At 41.8% G+C, this 18,939-nt stretch overlaps 1 long non-coding RNA gene across 1 annotated transcript; it reads left to right on the forward strand.

The window, feature by feature from the left end:
- Positions 1 to 11,677: 11,677 nt before the first annotated feature.
- LOC121090266 lies at positions 11,678 to 14,025 on the forward strand. The gene is made up of 3 exons (XR_005828508.1): positions 11,678 to 12,544; positions 12,759 to 12,952; positions 13,841 to 14,025. It is a non-coding gene; the product is annotated as an uncharacterized LOC121090266 (long non-coding RNA).
- The last annotated feature ends 4,914 nt before the right edge of the window (positions 14,026 to 18,939 follow it).

The following is an 18,939-nucleotide window of genomic DNA, read 5'->3' on the forward strand; positions in this document are numbered from 1 at the left end:
TCTTCCTGGGTAACAGGCTGTTGTCCTGAAATAATGTATACCCATGCATTAGATCTGCACATCAGTACATTGGAGGTCAGTCAGGCTCTTCCTGATTTGGCCAAATGATGTTCTTTGGCTGGTGCTATCAGCCAGACCTCACCTGGAAGTTTGGAAAAAAAAAAAAAAAAAAAAAAGTATGTGTTATTGTTCAAGGTACTTCATATTTCTTGAAAGAGAATATGTTTAATTTTGTAAGTAAATTGCAGGCTCCTGTTGGCTAAGGCCGAGGCAAAACTGCTAACAGAGCTGTGGATCCTCTCTGGTGCTTGTTCATTCACACACTTCATTCCCGAGTACCTCTTGTAATTGCCCTCCATGTACCTGCTGCTGTTTGGTGTTATTTAGCTCAGAATAAAGTTTCATGAAATGCATCATGGCCCACTTTCACTTGTGCAGACGGTCCTGCTAGTGCGATGTAGCTTTCTTTTCTGAGCCGTGATCTGAGGTCTTGCTCCCAAAAAATTTACCCGCATTTTGGGACAAGAATGCCCTCTTACCCTAGGCAATAAATGTTTGAAAAAAGATGAACTTTGCACAGGCTGTCTTTCCCAAGTTGAGAAGAGATATTAAGGACTCTGTATTTTGTCAGTTTATTGATTATTTAAGTTATTACTCAGAAACGGTTCATGGATTAGTCAGTGGCTGTACGGGCGGTGGGTGCAGCAGCTGCCAGGAGCTCCCGTGTATCGTGTTTCCCTTAGAGGGCACCATTGACTTCCCTGAAGTCAGTGCTGTCTGTACCTGCTGGTCATGAGGCTTGTTACCCACATCTGGACAGCTGAGGTCCATCGGAGTATTTTTTGCTCTAAATGTTTTGAATGCTGTGGGCTAGTGCACGTTATCTACTGTACGCAAATAGTTGACATAAAATACACCTTGCAGTAGACTTTGTAGGCCTTGGCTATGATGCTTTTCTTAGTCGGCAAGCAAAATGCTGGAAGGAACTTACACTCCAGGATGCTGATCTGTGTCTCCTAATAAAGGGTTTAGGAGAACTGGAAGTCTCAGCTTCAAGCCATAGAGGCCAGCAACAAGTGAGCCTTCACGCCCACTGCGTGGTCTTAGAGGTACAGGTTCTTCCATCCTGTGTGACTGGTCACTGAACCTACAGATTTACTGGATTCTCCTTCCCTACGACTTTACCTCTTTTCCAGCAGCCAGATGCGTCACTCCCATCTCTCTCTGCCTCTCACTTTCTTTTTTTGTGTGCTGTATGCAGGCTGGGCAGAATGCAGCTCTGTGGTCATCTTGCTTGATAAAGTGATGCCAAAAGGGTGCAGCTTAAGGAGGTCAGTGGGTGATAAGAGTTACTTTCTAGAATGAAGAAACTTGCTTTTAGATTTCTTAACCTATTTAATTTTTTAATGAAGAAGCACAGAGATCAGGGAAGTATAGAAAGTGCCTACTGTAGTCTCCCAGCTTGAGGCAATGCACAGTTCCAGTGAAGTCCACAATGATGTAAGCAGGATAATTGTGTAAATAAATGTCTTCTCTGCAACAAAAAATGAGCTTGATTTTGGAATTGAACCCTCAAAAGGATGTATCTGATTTGTCCAGATAATTATTGTAATTTCATGGAGATGAAGGAACATCCAACAAAATGGTCTTTCAGATGCTTACCTTATCTCTCCCTCGTTGTTATGATTGCTTATACACTCTTCTGTGCAATTGTATCAATGCAGTCCTAATAACGTGCATTTGTATTTCATACTTCTGCAGTTAATGAACTGCAGAGCTGCAGCAAGCCCATCTCTAACATTGCCGGTGACCGGGGACTGTTCAGCATATTGGCAGCCTCTGAGCCAAATCTTTGATCATGCTCGTGATGTTACCTTCTTCATTGGCTTAAACGGTACCTGTAGCCTACGGTGGGAGCAGGCTGACTGGCACAGAGTGGGAAGACCGGGTTGAAGAAGAAAAGCTCAGATGAGGGTGGAAAATCCATCCTTTCATGGCTTGCAAAGGGTTTTTGCAAGCACCATGAAGCACCCATAGGGCAGCAGCAATCACTGGAAAGCAGCCCAGCAGATGTGCGTAGGGACTCACTGATAAGCCTTGATCCCCAAAAGCTTTGCAACCTCACTCCTGAAACACACTGAAAATGTGAAATCTCTTCTAGAATGTTAGGTCTTTTTTCCCCTAGTTAAGTCAGCAGAAGCAAGTTGGAAGAAAATTTAATTCTACCAAACTTCTGCTTTGTTTGGGGAGTCTTCTATGGCAGGCATGTTTACATCTCTGTGATCCTAAACCTCAGGGAATTGCATTTCGTTTCAGGACTGCTGAGGCTCTGAAAATCCCATAAGGCTTTTAGCTTTGATTTAAAAAAAAATAAAATACTTTTTTTCCTATGGTTGTGGAGAAATCCTTGAAAGATGGATGCCAGACTCCTCGAAGAAAGTGCATCTAAGAAATAAAAGTACATGATAAACTAATAGAACTTCCAAATACATATTTCATTTTGTACTTTCTCTTTTTAAGTATCTTCATTTTCATGACAGAAGGCAACAATTCATGATTTTTAGATTTGCTCAGAAAAACTGTTCTTCCAAGTCTCCATTAAGATGACCATGACATTCAGCCTGGTTTGTGCCATTACACTCAATACTGTATTCTTCCTAAATAAGAGAGGAATTATCCAATTAAGTCCAATCCAATTAAATATATATTATCAGTATCTCTGTCTTGCAGGAGGAGAATGAGTAGCTGACAGTACTTTTCTGGTTGTCCACTGGCTCTAAGGTATTTCTGAAAGCAGCTACTCTTGCTTTGCTTTGTGATGCTAAACAAGTCAGGTTCCCCTTATCTCTTCTGCAAACACCTTCTGTAGCCCCTGTACTGTCCTCAAACCTTATACTCGGTTAATTCCCTTTGCTTCTTTTCATCTTGTGGGTGCGATCACTGATGCTGTGCTTTTACACTGATGCTTCTCCACTGTGACATACTCTTCTTTCTTCGTTAATTTCAGGTGTCTCCTGCTCTTGTCTCTGTTCTCAGCATCCTTTGCTGATATTTACAGAGTAGGAAGGTCGGTTTGCCCTCTTGAGACTCTCTTTGTTAATCCTGACAAAACCTCATTTGTTTATCTGAGAAAACGGCTGGGATCTGTTGCTTTTCTCATCAACCCATAGTGAGGTTTTCCTTTCATGTATAAATGTCTCAGACACCTGATAAGACTGGAGCTAGGGATGGGTAGTGTCGTGGTTTAACCCAGCCAGTAACCAAGCACCACGCAGCCGCTCGCTCCCTCTCCCCTCACCCAGAGGGATGGGGAGGAGGATCAGAAAGGAATGTAAAACTCGAGGGTTCAGATAAGAACAATTTAATAATTGAAATAAAATAATTTAAAAAAACCCACAACAATTATAATGAAAAGGAGGGAGAAGGGGGCAGGAATGAAATCCAAAGGGAAGGGAGAAAAGAAAACAAGTGATGCACAATACAGTTGCTCATCACCTGCTGACTGATGCCCAGCCGGGTCCTGAGCAGGGATCAGCTGGCCCCGGCCAACCCCACCTAGTTTATATACTGAGCGTGATGTCCCATGGTATGGATTATCCCTTGGGCTAGCTCGGGTCACCTGTCCTGGCTGTGTCCCCTCCCAGATTCCCGTGCCCCTCCAGCCCTCCCTCTGGCAGGGCCTGAGAAACTGAAAAGCCCTTGACTTAGTGTAAACGTGACCCTGCAACAGCCAAACCCATCCGTGTGCTGTCAGCACTGGTCTCACACCAAATCCACAACACAGCGCTGCATCAGCTACTAAGAAGAAAATGAACTCTATCCCAGCTGAAACCAGGACAACAGGAAATTTTCCCCTTGCTGCAAAATTATTTCAGATCTCAAAAGCTTTCGTATCATGTTCTGGGGCAACCCTAAGATTTTCCCAGGTATTTTATGTTCACGCACAGGCTGAGAGAGCTGGAGGTTGTTCAATGTATGGCATGTATTCAGACTGCGACCCTCATCCAGGCTGGGAATTTGTTCCGTCCTCTGCAATGCCCATGTGGCAGCCCTGTGGAGAAGGAGCAGAGGACAGGTACAGGTTAAGAAACCTAAGTTTAGCTATCTGGCTGTAGGCGATAGTAACACATCAGGTGTCTGAACTTCTTCAGTTGATGGATATCAAAGGAGCCAGTTCAACTCACCCTGAGGTAGGTGCCTCATGCCAAGTCAGCTGAACTGTGTTAATCGGGTGCTTGATACCGTCACCTATACACGGGGCTTTGAAATGCCGTGTGTTGCCTGCCCAGCCACCCAGCTTGGCAAGGCTGCACATCTCTCGTACCTCCCGTGTCCCGTCTACCAGCCCTGTGTAGCCCTTGCGTTAAACAAACAGCCCCAGGCGGCGTTGTGCTGGGACTCTGACCTGAACCCGTTACCTCCCAAGCCAAGAACGTGTTTCTTTCTCTGGCTGGTAGGCACGTCATTTATACGATGTGGAACAGCATGGACAGCTGAGGAGAATTGTTTAGACCGGGGGTCCTTAAACTTCTTTAACCAGGGGGCCGGCGCGGATGAAGCGGCAGGAGGCCATCTGCGGCTGCTTGGTTCCCCCCCAACCCCTGGCGGGGGGGTCTGTAAATACCGGGGGCCGGATTGAGGACCCTGGGGGGCCGTAGTTTGAGGACCCCTGGTTTAGAGTGTGGAAGAAGAAGGATCAGATTGAGCAAATCCTGCACGCTGAAAGCTGTTGAATATTAGCAGAGACATTGCTGATTTTTGAGAAGAACTTCAGGACAAAATTGTCATTAAAACTAGAATATTTCTGAAAAAAAACTTAACACCAAATCTTTGATAGCTGACGCCTTCCAACAAAAATCCCCACGGAAAATTCGTGATCTAAACATAGCCCTGACGTTCTTAATCAACGCAGCTGGACCACAGTTCATGCTCGGAGCAGTGCTGAGGGTCCAGTTTCCTCCCGGCCACCGACCTGCCTTCGTGGCACGCGAGGCCGGGGAGCTGGGCTTGCCTTCTCCGCCTGCCCGCGCTGGCCGCGCTCCCTCTGGGGCACTGGCTGAGCCGCGGCCCTTCCAGGCCGTCTCCCTGCAGCTGGCCCAGGGGTCTGAGGGAGGGGTGAGCTCTCCCGCCGGGCAGCGCGTCGCCTCTCCGGGGAAGGAGCACATGTGGCCAGCGGAGGATGCGCCAGGCGAGGCTGCCGCGGCACACGGGCGGGCTGCCGGGGGGGCGAGGAAGGCTCCCCGTGGCCGGCACCTTTGCAGAGAGCAAAACGGCTCATTTGAAGCCTCTCCCTGTTTTCTGTCTCCACTTAAGATGCCGTTCTGGAGGTATCTGTACTTCCAAAACCCCACTTTATGTATTATCATCCATAGAACTGTTGGCTTGTTTCTCTGGCTTAATTCCACTGTGAAATGAGCAAAACCACAAAACCTCTTCTCCTGACATCACTTCTTACCCAAGCCTTTTTTGTTTTGTTTTGTTTTGTTTTTTTTCTAATAGGCACAGAGGGAATGCAGCTCCTTTGCTTGGATTGATGGAACATTCAAATGATCTCAGATTCCCTATGTGGTGATGTCCTGACTTAGCTGTTGTGATTCTGTATTAATTAAGCGGTGATTTCTGGGTGATTCCTCAAGTTCAGCATGATTCTTCATCCCCTATTGAAACTACTGCACTTTTGAGGTTCCTAGAATCCAACGTTACCTTGGTGCTGCAGGTTAGGGTACATCCTTTTTTTTTTTTTTTTTTTTCCTTTTACCCTCCGCTTCCTCGCTGTTAAGGATGACAAGCTCTGGATAAAATTGTCTAGGAAGCTATCAGCCCAAATACGCTACTCTTAGATATCCACCTGCCCCAGTGCAAGTCCTGTCAGTATTAGTACTTGGCTACAGTTCTCCCTTAACCATCACGACAGCTTTGTTTCCCTTGTTTTGAGGGTTGAATAAATTCACCGTCTTCCTACATCTATACCCCAGAAAATCTGGAGTTTCCACTTGCAGAAATAGTTCTGAGAGGTCTCAGCTCAGAAAACTGCTTAACTCCCGATTCTATTAACGGGGAACGTTTTCAGAATTCCGTGTCTTTTCTGAGGCCCGCTGCTCAGGTTCCTCTTTAATACAGGGACTTGGAAGATTGCACGTGGTCCAGGTCACCCAGTATCCAGAGTAATTGGTAGCCTTAGGAAACGAGTAATTTAGGAGCTGTTGGTCAGTGTTTCTAGCAGAAGTGTGCACGTCTTTTGTGCACACACGCTGCTTGTTAAAATGACTCCAGGAAAATATTCTCCTTTGGGTTGCGGGTGGCTAACAGCAAGGTACTATGGTTTTGGCTACTGTTTTCTGCACACCTTTTTTCCCTCCTCTCATTTAAGAAGTATTCTATCTATATATAGCCTAAGGGCATAACCTCTGTATTGAAATTAGTTGATTTTTTCCCCACTGTTTCGTTCTTCCCTGACCCTGTTCCATATATGCTTTGTCCCAAGGGCAGTTACCATCTGGAACGTGCTCTGCTGGCAGAGCCACTCCAATAAGGACAAGGACAAACCAGCACCCCTCCCGATCCACTGGGAAAAGGGAGAGCTGTATACTGGGGTCAGGCACAAATACCGGGGAGCTGATTTAGCAGCTGCAGCACAAAAATGAGACGACTTTGTGGCTTAACTCTTCTAGGAGATGCAGGTTTTCTACCTACGAGTTACCCAGAACTCCTGCCCAGGCTCATGCTGACCCCTGCAGCATCCTTTTCTCTGGCCTCAAATTAGCTGTGCCCTAGCAATGCTACTTGGCGAGCGGCTTTTCTAGTAACCCTGCTTCCTAGCATCTGCTCCAGACCACAGAGGGCCAGTAGCGTCCTTTTGTCCCAGGGAAGCCACCTCATATGAAGAGGTCTCAGACCCTTCATGGTGAGGCTGGGAGAGAAGTCACAAGCAGATGCCATGTGTGACTGCCCTTGCTTCCTGAGGCTGTTAGATACAAGGTATCTTGGCATTTTCTTCCCTCTTAGAAAAAAATCTTAGTGCCAGTTCTGTGTGAGGAACCGGCAATAGCATGGACCAGGCAGGGCTGGGAGATGCTCATTGCTCTTCAGGACTGTCGAAGCTGTAGGGGCCAGGCAGAGGAGCACCAGGAGACTGACACTGCTGGAAGTAATGGGACTTCCTCAGCCTGAGGATTCCCACTGAGGTCAGCGAAGGAGGATGGCTGCTCAGACAGCACTGATTCCTAACAGGTGATGCTAGGGCAGTTCGAACACTTATCAAACAAACCAACTGACTCGTCAGGTAGCATTGCCCAGGTGGAAATTGGAAAGGTGAAAATTCAAATTCAGGCTCTCAAGCCAAGCAATGCCACTCATGACCTCAGATCTGTAACTGTTAAGGTAGTAACGGCCTTTTTGTTCTGACTTTGTACATCGTGCAATGATGACTTGATCCATGACTACAACTCCTAAGGAAGAAATTAATACAAATAATTAATAATAATAATGTCTTGGGTTTCATTAAGTGTCTTGCACTGCATAAAATCCCCTGTGAGTAGTTACCGCCTGTGAGAATATTTGATGTCTTGCTGCAATTTGAAAATGTAGTGCAAATGACAGCGTAATAAACCAAAGAACTTCATCAACTTCTAATTGATATTAATGAGAACTGAACTACTGCACTGCGCATAAAAGAAGAGTCTTCCTCCCCAGCCTTAAAAGCAGTTGGCTCCAGGGGTGGCGTGGCTCAGTTTGAATTATCTTCTTTTTCTACCTCGAACAATGTTTTCATTGCACAAAACTAGTCTTATTAAAGACAGCCAGCAAATATCACATGGAGTAAAAAGTTAGACTTTTTTCTCAATTCCTGCAGAAGTGTTTCCCTCTACATGTATCAGATCTGTAAGAAATGATGGACATCTCTATTTTGGGAGACTAGGAGCTGAAAATACATTCCTTACCTACAAGACCATTTTCTACAATACTACTTCAGAAATTTATGCATAGACCAAATCTTAACAAAAAAGACTCTTATTTCAAGGTGATATTATTCCTCTGTGACAGAGGTATGAAGGTCCGAAAGGCCGTCAGGCAAAAGCGCAGTGCACTGAGGCATAGCGGTGTGTCTGTCAAAGCGGCTGTGGAAGCCCTTTTCCCACCTCCTGGCAGGAGAAGTGAGTAACAGAGGAGGTTGGTGCTGCTCATTGCATTTTGTTACCGTGCCGTAACACTAGCAAATATGATTCTCCATGCCGACACTGGGCACCGGTATGATTTCATAGGTCCCTAATGATTGCAGTGGGGCACAGCTCAAGCCACTCAGCTCCAGGTAACTGAAATATTCCTTGTCTTCAAAGTTACATGTGATATTTACTTTTCCAACAACCTTTTGCTATAAAAGCTGCTAAAACAAGGATTGATCTTTCTTTTATTTTTTCTTTATTAGTTTGCAGAGCTTTAAGAACGTCTAACTTGCTGCAACCTTTAGCACAGCCGTTTAGATCATTCCATGTTACTATACTGCAGCTGTTTGTGTCACATCTTGTGGATCACTTGTGAAGAGAAGAAGAGAAGTTTATGATGCATTGTACTTGCCAACAGCAGGCACAAATGAGGAGAACTGTACTTGGAGGCATATCATTAAATTTCAACAGGTTTACTGGAGAAATCTTTCTTCCTATGAGATCACTAAGGCTGCCATTGTCCATATACTATTTAAAAGACCTGAATAAAGGGCTGCTTAAGGTCATCAGCTGGTAAATCTTCATGCTGTGTTTTCTTTCCCTTTGTTTCTTGTTCTCCTACTTAACAGTTATTTTTTTCCCAGTGCCAGAAAAATTTCTGCTCATGGACACCTACTTTCAGAATCGTTGGAGAAATAAGATATTTAAGTACTAGCTCTGTCTAATAACTACAGAGGTACCTAAAGGTCTCTGGTCTCTAAGTTTGTGACGGCTGCCACGCAAATGGACGGTTAGCTTGTGACTAGGATGCCACACGAGCCTTGAAGAAGCTGAGTTCAAGTGAGTGTCAGTCTACTTCAGATACTGTTGTTTTATTTCTTTTCAGAGCAGTTATGTACACTGCTTCTAAAAATAATTATTTCCCATATACCATCAGCCTGCACCCCAGGTCTAATTCAAAGACTGTAAAGTCAATGGAGATTATTCTAAACAAAGATGAAAAAGATTCTTTAGAAATAGGATAAAATTTGTGATATGTTTTTCTACTTTACTTTACCCAAATGCAAAGACATAAAAACTACAACTTCTGTTTTCTGAAAATGTGATTAGTCTTCACCTTCCAGAGACTTAGAAAGCAGTGCCCAGAGTCCGCATACTCTTCTCCAAAATATTTACCCTCTTGGAACTAGAAAAAACTTGTCAAAATCCCGTCTTTCATAATGGAATTTACTTCTTGGTGGAGAAGGATGCTTTCTGCAGCAGTATTATGCACTAACGAGGCGTGGATCAATTTACATTTTAATGACAGGGGTGCCAATGCCATCAATTGGTGAGAGTGCTTTTACTGTACCTGAACTCACAGTCATTGGACTGATCCCATCAGATTTACCTTTACAGCAACTCTCGCTTTTACCATGACATCCCTTGAGCGCTCAGCCTCCATAAAAATGAATAAATTCTTCTGAAGCTGTGCTAAATTCATTACCAGTGAATCCTCTTTCACTATACGAAATTCTAAATAAAAAAAGGCAGGTTTATTTTAAGCTTTTAACAGACTGTTGTAGTTAATCATGTATATCAGGCAAGAGGCTTGGTTGCTAAGAAAATATTTGGCATGTTTCCATGGGATTTGTGTGTTATTGACAGAAAAAGTACCAAATGATGGGAAGTGCATCTGCTAATTTGAATAGGGAAACAAACAAAAAAAAAAAGAATAGAACGATTTTTGCCCAACTTTTGAGTTAATGCAAGCTTAGGCCAAAAATAACATACTTCCCATTAATTTACAGAGCAGATATTTGTCTTTAAAGACCTGGTTAAGATTTTAAAAAATCAGATCCCCGTTTCTGTAGGGATAGAACATATGGACCTCTAGTTGTCAGTGATTGCCCTCGCACTGCTGCACAGAAGTTCCTAGGATGTGGTCAAAGCTACAATACATTAGTTACTTGCAGAAACGCCCAGTGTGCTTGTTACTTCCAGAAGAAGTCTCAATAGTGTTTACGTTTCATGTTCTCCAGTGAGCAGTTGTCTGCCACGTGATCAGGCAGAGCTTTCTCCACGGTTTTTCCAGCTGTCCCAATCGCCGTGGTCCAGAAGAGGGGGAGAAAACATGGCCTGAGATGGGGAGAGAAGACAAGAGTGGGACCTCCTTTAAAAAGTCCTCGTATTGCTTGCCTCAGGAACAGACACAGCAGTAGGCATCTAGGGCTTCAGCTGAATCAAGTCTGCCTAGAGGAACGGATGCCTAGTGCTGGGTCATAGCCTGGAGCTCAAAACGCTGCCAGGAAAGTTCTGCCAAGGAACAAGGTGGACACAGCCAGTGGCAGAGATAGCCAGGGTCCTGACATGGACACACAGCCCTGCACAGGCCAAGGTTTGAAGACCGGCTGACCGTGAAGACTGCACTTAGTCCACTTTGAAACTTTTAGGGTTTTGTCTTTAAATATAGACTGGAGTCACCTGGCAATCAAGAATCAAGCAATGGGATTAGATCCTATTGATATGTTCTCAGAAACTGTAATTTTAGTTCCTCTTATTTAATCTAAACACTAAATTTAGTATTTAGACCCTTGGCTATGCTCTATAATCAGTACACGACCCCATAACTTAGGATTTGGGAAAAGGAATGAGTCCCACAGGTCTACAGGCCAAATAAAACAGTGCATGTATCGTGGGAGGGCATGTTATTACCAGGAGAGCCAAGCTCAATAAAGTAGTGTGATGGCCAAGGAGCCTCTTGAGAGAATAAAGTTTCCAGGCACACTGAGAACATTGATTTACAGTGCAAGGTTCAGAAAATCCTGTGGGAAGTGAATTATTCTGTGAGATGATAATTTTATTTTGACTTCTTTAATTCATGTTGGGTTTAGGTATCATTTTTTATGTCTGGACAAGGAAAACCAACCCTCAGCTGAAGCCTACAGCCATGTGTGGCGCGTGTTGCTCAGTAATTGCCTCATACAGTGTTTATTTTCCTGGTCACAGAAATCTTGATTTTTGGTTTTCTCTCATTTAAGTGATTCTTTCTTAATTCAATTTAAAGACAGGAGGATTTTATAGGCTGAGGAATGGGTTCCTGCCTCTAATTACTGTTGAGGTAATTAAGCAGTGAAACAGCACTGGACAATAAGGGAATCCTACTGGAGGTAAGAAAATTGAGAATATAAGACTCTCTGTTATAATTCAATAATAGCACTGGAGAGAATTATTCATTTGCTGTGGGAGTTAAGCAGTCAGGTTTTTTTCTGTTTTCTTTCTGCTTCTATTATTTTACCCGCTCCGTGTCTTTGGGCAAGTCCTCCTAACTTCTTGGTCCCTCCATCTTCCCTTTCTGCAAAACACAAATCAAACTGCCTTGCTGGAAGGCTGGAGGAATGGATGTAGTGCTTTATAAATACACAACAAACTCTATTTTCTGCTAGGAGGCAGAATGTGTTTATATATATGTGTGTGTGTGTGTAACATTTGCCAGTGTTCTTGGTATTTTTTCAAGACATAGCAATAAGAAAATAAACTTAAAAGCTACTCTGACATATCTTATTGAGTGTCAGAGGTTTTTATGAAACATTTGATTCAAGGTTCTCTATGAGCCTGCTTCTAAAGCAGCACTAAGGCAAGGCACATTTGCTTAGCCTGCATATCCCTAGAAAGAAATCAGATATACATTTTTAAAAACATCTTCATTTACTTATAAGAAGAATATCTATCTGCCATACTTCATGTATAAAATATTTCATGTCTGCATAACATATGCACAGAGCATATGTTTTTAATTTTAGTTCAGTACAATATTTCAAATTTAAACAAATTAACCCAAGGCATAAAGTGCTATCAAGCTCTTTTTTTTCTTGTTTTTAATACACATCAGATTGTACAGAAGCATTACTAATGAAAAAGGCAATCATATACCTGAACATATTTTATTTACTCTTCATTAAGGACACAATCGACCTGTCTTTTTGATTTAGAATTTCCTATAGTGAAAGAAAGTTCTTTGATAATGATCTTGCCTTGTTATTTCTTCACAGATTTTTGTAGTCATTGCTTTAAGGGCTTTTTGAATTGAAAGTGCCGTTCAAGCTTTGTTATTCAGGGCTATTGTCCTTAAACTTGTCCAGTTTCCGTGCTCTGTAACCAGGGAACATAGACACCATGGTCTCTGAACTACTTATAAGATGCTAAAGATAACTAGGAAAAGCCAGTCAGAAAGCTTAAATTTACTGTTGAGGAGTCTACATTTTTAATCCTGTGAAATGGTATCTATTATGTATATTGAACACGTACTCCAGTAAACCCTCTTTCTTGCACAGCAGGCTCAGCTTAACATGGGATGCTATTTCTCCAGTCATAAATATTCTATGGCAATGCAACCACCAAAGGTAATTGCATCACTAGTTATATAAAATTTTATGATGAAGCCCCTTTAACTTAATTCAGAAGTCAGAAGTTACCTCCTGAAAATCCTCTCACTGAAGGGAAAATCAGTAGTTAATATTATTGCATGCTATTGAATACTCAGCTCTTGCAAACAGTTGTGTAAGTCGTTTGAACAGAAATAATGAACAGACTGCTTTTTCTTTTTTTCCTGTGCAGCAAAATGGTTATTGCTAGAAGAACATTAAAGACGAGCCCGGGTTTGACACCTGTGTGAAGCAATACCTTTAAGTCTCATCCCAAAATTTATTTGAATGTTCCTTCTTCTGTCCATGAGGACTTTTTGGTCACTGTCAGGGCTTCCTACAGGGCCATCTATGTGACCTGCTCGTATGAACCCTCCTCAGGTTGTCGTAAGTGCAGTTATCCGGGATGGCATGGGCGGAATTAATTTAGGCCTTCGTTAACTTGGCTCTTGTTGTCAGGAATGTCTTACAAGCAGCTCAGCTGGGAGGCTGGGGAGGATGGAAGCCTCTGGTGCAAAGAGGGAGGGAAAGGGAGAGAAAGGGAGGTATGTCTGTGTTGAAGGGGTGTGCAAAGGGGAATGAGGGTGGGAGAAGCTAGCTAGGGAGTGAAGTGTCTCCGGTTGGCTCAGCTGGAACTGGAGGCAGATGTGTCCACGGCGGTGTAGCTCAGGAAGGGATCCAAAGGGTGAACTAGGTGGAACCTGCTTTCAGGCACCTGTCTAAAGCCGTCACCTACAGTGCAGCACCAGGCAGCGGAGCACACGGGAGGTGATGAGTACAGCATGTGTGGCTGCAATCCCACCCTTCCGCTGGTTCCCAGCCTCACAGAGACGGTGGCACCCACAGCTCAGCCTCTGCAGGCAGACTCCTACACCCCTTTCACTCAAAGGACGTCTCTCTCCTCTTTCTCACCCAAAGAGAAGGCTGTGGCACTCACCTTTTACATCTGCCTAACAGTGAGCAACCTAAGCCAAGCACTGGTTCCAGATCTCTCTCCAGCTTGAGACAACTTAAACTCCCATCACTCCTCTCAGGAGCTTCCAGCCCTGTATGGAGAAAGAAATATTTTAACTTGATGTACAGTTTTCTGAGAGTCTTCTATTTCTTTCTCTATAGCAACACCTGAGTACCCTCCTGCAGGCTTTATGCTCTGATAGTGAGCACAGCGGGGCGTGTAAAGAACATGAAAAGCACTCCCAGGATTAGACAGAACAGATTCAGATCCTAAATTCTGTGTGAGTCCTGTTTTAATTGCCCTTTTCTTTCCTTTTTGAGGTCTGGTCCTAAAAGTCTTGCCTGGCACCATATAAAGATGCTGCAATGAAGCAAAGTGGAATTCTGTGTCCAACCCTCAGACTTCTTGGCTACTCATCTGTGTTTCAGAACAACTGCAAGTCCTCATTTCTGTATTGAGAGGTGCATCAGTGCAGGAAAATAAACTTTCCATATGAGCTCCCACAGACCTATTCTTGATTTGTGGCATTATACTAGAAGCTGAGTCAAGCTAATATTGTTCATCAGATATCAAGGGAACAAATTTTAAGTGTTCTGTTGAAGCACTTTTCCATTTTGAATTTTATGTGAAAACCAGCAGAGTCTAACTCATACTCATTCCAGTGAAGATGAGAAGATAGTCTACTGCAACTATGGTAGATCAAAAGCAGCCTGTGTTTTAAACATCAATTTCCTAACATGGTGGTCAAATTCCCATTTACCTTTTTTTTCTTGGTTATAATTAATCTTAACAAGAAGAATGGCTTAAAACTTAAATGAACTATAAAACCTACAAAAATATAAAACGCAGTATCCAAAACCAGGCACTTGACAATTACATTTATTACCACACACACTGACTGAACAAGATACTGCATTAGATGCAGAAGGACAATTGACATCAAACAGGCACTCTGCATAAAGTGCAACAATACATATGAGAGAGAAAAGGCATTTGGGGGGCATTTGATTAATGTACTTTTAATTGGACTTTCCTGCCTCGTTGGTTTTATACTCTCAATTTAGCTCAAGCTGCTCAAATACATAAATAGCCAAAGCACCTACTATAATTAAAAATACACTGTTTGCAAATTACCAGGTTTGTCAGATTGTGTATAAACAAATAGTATCTTGTGCAAATGTTGTTGAACTCCTACAGAAGTATAAACAGGCAAAGGAAGTCCAATATTCCCTAAAAAAAACCCCAAACCAACACCCCCCTTCTTTGGAAGCTGTTAGGGACATTTGATACTTGTTTGTTTTCAACTGTAATTTTAACTTCAGTTTTATATTTCATTAAGAATTTGTAGGATACTCTGCCAATGCCATTCAAGCTGGAATTTGAGTGTACTGAGTTATGTCCCCCATGTGATGCTCTCTGGTCACATAAAGAATGTGTGAGATCATATTTGTATCACAAAATTCAAGCAACAAAACTGAAAAGCAAACATATATTGCATGAAGAATGCCTACAGCAAAGAAACCCAACAGAAACTGTTAGCTTCTGTTGCTTTTCAGAACTTTGAAAAGATTCTAGGATTTTAAGAATCCCATGGTATGTACTGTATATCTAGGATGTAATTCAAAAAGAATATTTAAAGTGCACGATTGCTAATAAAACAGATTAAACATTTAACAACTGAGAAAAACTTCTATGTAATTTGGATTTGATAATTCCATTATCAGCAAATGTGAATGGCACATGGACAGAAATTCCATAGTCAGGGTGCAAGTTGAGTGAACGATTTGGAAGAAAAAGAGCAGACTGAAAAATGTGCATCTTCCATGTTTGTGTGAGTGGTCATGTAGTTGCACAGGATTTAAAAATCAGTTAGTATAATATTTAATATCTTTTCAGCGATTTTGCACTTTAAATACTCTTCAGTTACCATATTAAAAACCCCAAAGAGCTCTCCTTCCTCAGCAAACCTTGTTTAATTTGCATTTTAGACGAGGTACATTTCTACCCTGGGAGCACCACCTACTGTTGAACATCTACATGTACAGTGTGCAGGTGGAATTACCAAGTTGATGGTTCTTTCCAAATGTACATGAGAAATATATACAGCTTTTCATTTAAAATAAACATGGAAAATCAGAGACACATTCCACAAAACACCTGTATATTATATGAGCCAGGAGGGAAAGATGTGATTCTTTTCCTCCCACAAATTAGGCAAACATTATTCTGGAGGAATCAAGTATTGGATTTATTACATATTTACTACTCTCCACCCCTTCTTCACTACATTTTGCTGCAGAAAATGATTATTTGCTTTTTTCTTTATAGTGCTTTTCCATTTATTTTCACAAATTCAGTCAAATAGGCTTGAATAATTGTAAAAATTAATATAGTTACCCTTATTAAGCACCGACAAATCATTTTACAGACATGATTGGCATCCTTGCATTTTCTTTACTTCACAGTTACACAAAGCTAATAGTATCTAAGATGTTGCCATTTTCTTATTGGAAAGGAGGATTTTTGAACTGGTAACTGGGATTGTGAGGCTGATATTTCTGGGGAACACCTGGGTGACCTGCAGACTGACCAGGCACTGGGCGCTCATTGCTGCCCCAAAGCAAAAGGTTCTGTAACATAAAACGTGCTTAGCTAAATGATTAAATGTATAGGGGAAGGAATCTAAATTGTGTCTCCCTAGCTATCTTGCTGAGGAAAACAGTAGTAAAGCAAAGTAAATGTCCATTTTGAGGTAATAGCTGGAGTATGCTCCACCAGCACTATTTCTGCACTGATTATGTAAAACAGCTGTCAGTCATGAAATTCCATTGGGAAAACTGCTCTTCCTTCCTTCCAAATTAATTACATTAAATGTGATGAATTACTTTAAGGAATGGGAGCATGGAGGAATGGCTGTAGCAAGTTTCCTTCCATGCTACCAAGAGGTTTCAGTCAGCTGTTTTCATGGAGGCGCACAGTGTAACTGAACTTCCCATACTAGTTTCTTCTCCAGCTGGGATAAATACGGAAAAGGCTTGGAGTTTTTATTTTGCATGCAATGTTGCTTTATTTTGAAGAAAAAAATCCTCACCTGCTTCCTTCTCATGAACTATGAAAAGATACGTACTCCTGAACATGCTTTCAACACACATACCAGCATTGACATTCCTCGTATTAGTATTTACAGCCTCCTCAGACTCACGGTCTTCCAATAGCGTTGCCTCCATACATCCAAGATACATGTTCTTCAACGGTCCAACATCCTTTAAGCTGATCACAGGGCAACAAACTGATACAACTATTTACAAAATATTTTAAAATCTAAATGCTGCTGCATGGCCTCTTACCTCTACATCTAGCAACCTTCTTTAGGGGGAAAAAAAAAGGTTTTCTTTAGTATTCTCTGTCCTCTTCAGTTCCATATCTTGTGTCCAAGGAAGATGGTATAGGCTAGTTTTACTTGTGCCTACAAAATTTTCCAAACATATTCTGAAGGCCTCCTGATAAACACATCATTCTGCTTGCTGGGATTTGGGTTTTTTTTCAGTATACGTTTGTTTTGAATTCAGATTGCCATAGGTATTTCCTATTACCAATGATCACTTTTATTACTAAATTTGCCATTAATTTACTCGCCGCTTCGCTTTGTGGTGCAAGCAGTTCAATATGTTAAATGAACTCTGATTGTATACATTTTTTTAAGTTAGCCATTACTTTTCTGATCCCTGAATGGCAGGAGGCTGTATCTAAAGATACCATTGAAATATATGTCACTGTAGTTACTTAACATTTATCAGTATCATTGTAGCGTAGCCAGTACATGGAGGGTGCATTAACTCAGTCAACTTTGAGGCCAAAATGAGCAGAAATTCACAATTATTTATCACTGTATGTATGTTAAGATTTGCCATTTTACGAGTCAGTCATTCCGAGCTATGGATGTCCTAAAGTTATGGCATTAATCTTGTTATGAATTTTTCTTCTGAAGTTAATGAATATTCAGGAGGAAGGAATGGAATTAAAAATTTCAGCTATCCTCTCAGTACATTTGGAACTGTAGGAAGTCAAACTATTCCTGCTAAAAGAGTTTTAAAAGTGTTCAGTCAAACTATTCCTGCTAAAAGAGTTTTAAAAGTGTTCTAACGCAGGTTTTTTGACAGCCCTGAGCAAGCTCTATAAATATTCCCTTGTGAGAGATCTCCAGTTTCTTTACACATAGGTCCCACCCTGCAAGCACAGGCAAGTATTACTACTGTGTTCAGTGTAATTATTCAATGTTCATAAAAATCAGAAATAGTAGAGAGAGTGGATGAAAAACCACCTCCACTGAAGATAATGTATCAACTGCAGTGAGACAGGATTTCACTCAAAGTGCAAGAAAGATGTTTTTTTACTGTATGGTCTAAACATCTGTGATATATCTGAAGAAAAGCAATACTCTAAGCATAAAGCTAATATATGTAATCAGAAATATTTAAATACAATTGCTGTTTCAGTTAGTGAATTGTAATAACTATACCCAGCTGTTAAAATTGCTTATGATGCACCAAAATGAAACACACAAAGCATCTGTGATGAGAGATCAGTCATTTCATAGTATTTAACCGAGATGTAGCCAATTAGAACAATAAACAGGATCACACAGATTTTTGCATTGTATTGGCAATTCATCTTTTACAATACGTAGCTTTGATTGTAAGCAATGTTTGTCTCACTGAATTCTGTCTAAACGTTCTCTTGGCTTCTCAATTCAACACTCCTTTAAAGCATTTCTAAAAATGTTCTAATTTACCTGTTTCTGCTGCTGAAGTCACTTGAGCCCTTGATAATAATTTGCAGCGCATTAGCTTCTGTAACACATTATCTTCGCCCTTCATGTCACATGGCTGGTGCTTGTGGCACAAAGTATATTAATTTCAATATTGTTAAGTCCTCTTGGCCTGAAGGACCATAGAAAGCTCCAGGGGACACAGACAACCACTTCAATCCATTTTAACAGGTATTGTCATTTTATCTTGACGAGAAAGAAAGCTTAATCAACTTCAGTGCCAGATAGTCTGATCACCAACCACACTCAAATGGATTTGTGGTCTGTAAGTATGTCTAAAATTCTAGTTTTAGAATTTATTTTGTAAAATTTTTTTTTTTACAGGATTTATTTTGTAAAATTTTAGCTCTCTAAAAGGAAAGGGCTTAGTCTGAGCCCATTTCTAGATTTCACCTTCTCTCGTTGAAGAGAGATGGGCTCCTCCAGAATGTGTTTTATCTGCCCCGGAAACTTGCGCTGTGTCCTCCAGAAGGGGTCCAGCACTGATGAGGCTGCGAAGGGTAGAAGAGAGGTACCCCACAGAGAGCAAGCAGAAGAAAGCACAGTATCGAAGAGCAAAATCAAGAAATCCAGAAAGGGAGATTAAGCAGT

Source organism: Falco naumanni, chromosome 6, assembly GCF_017639655.2.
Source record: "Falco naumanni isolate bFalNau1 chromosome 6, bFalNau1.pat, whole genome shotgun sequence".
Taxonomy (NCBI): domain Eukaryota; kingdom Metazoa; phylum Chordata; class Aves; order Falconiformes; family Falconidae; genus Falco; species Falco naumanni.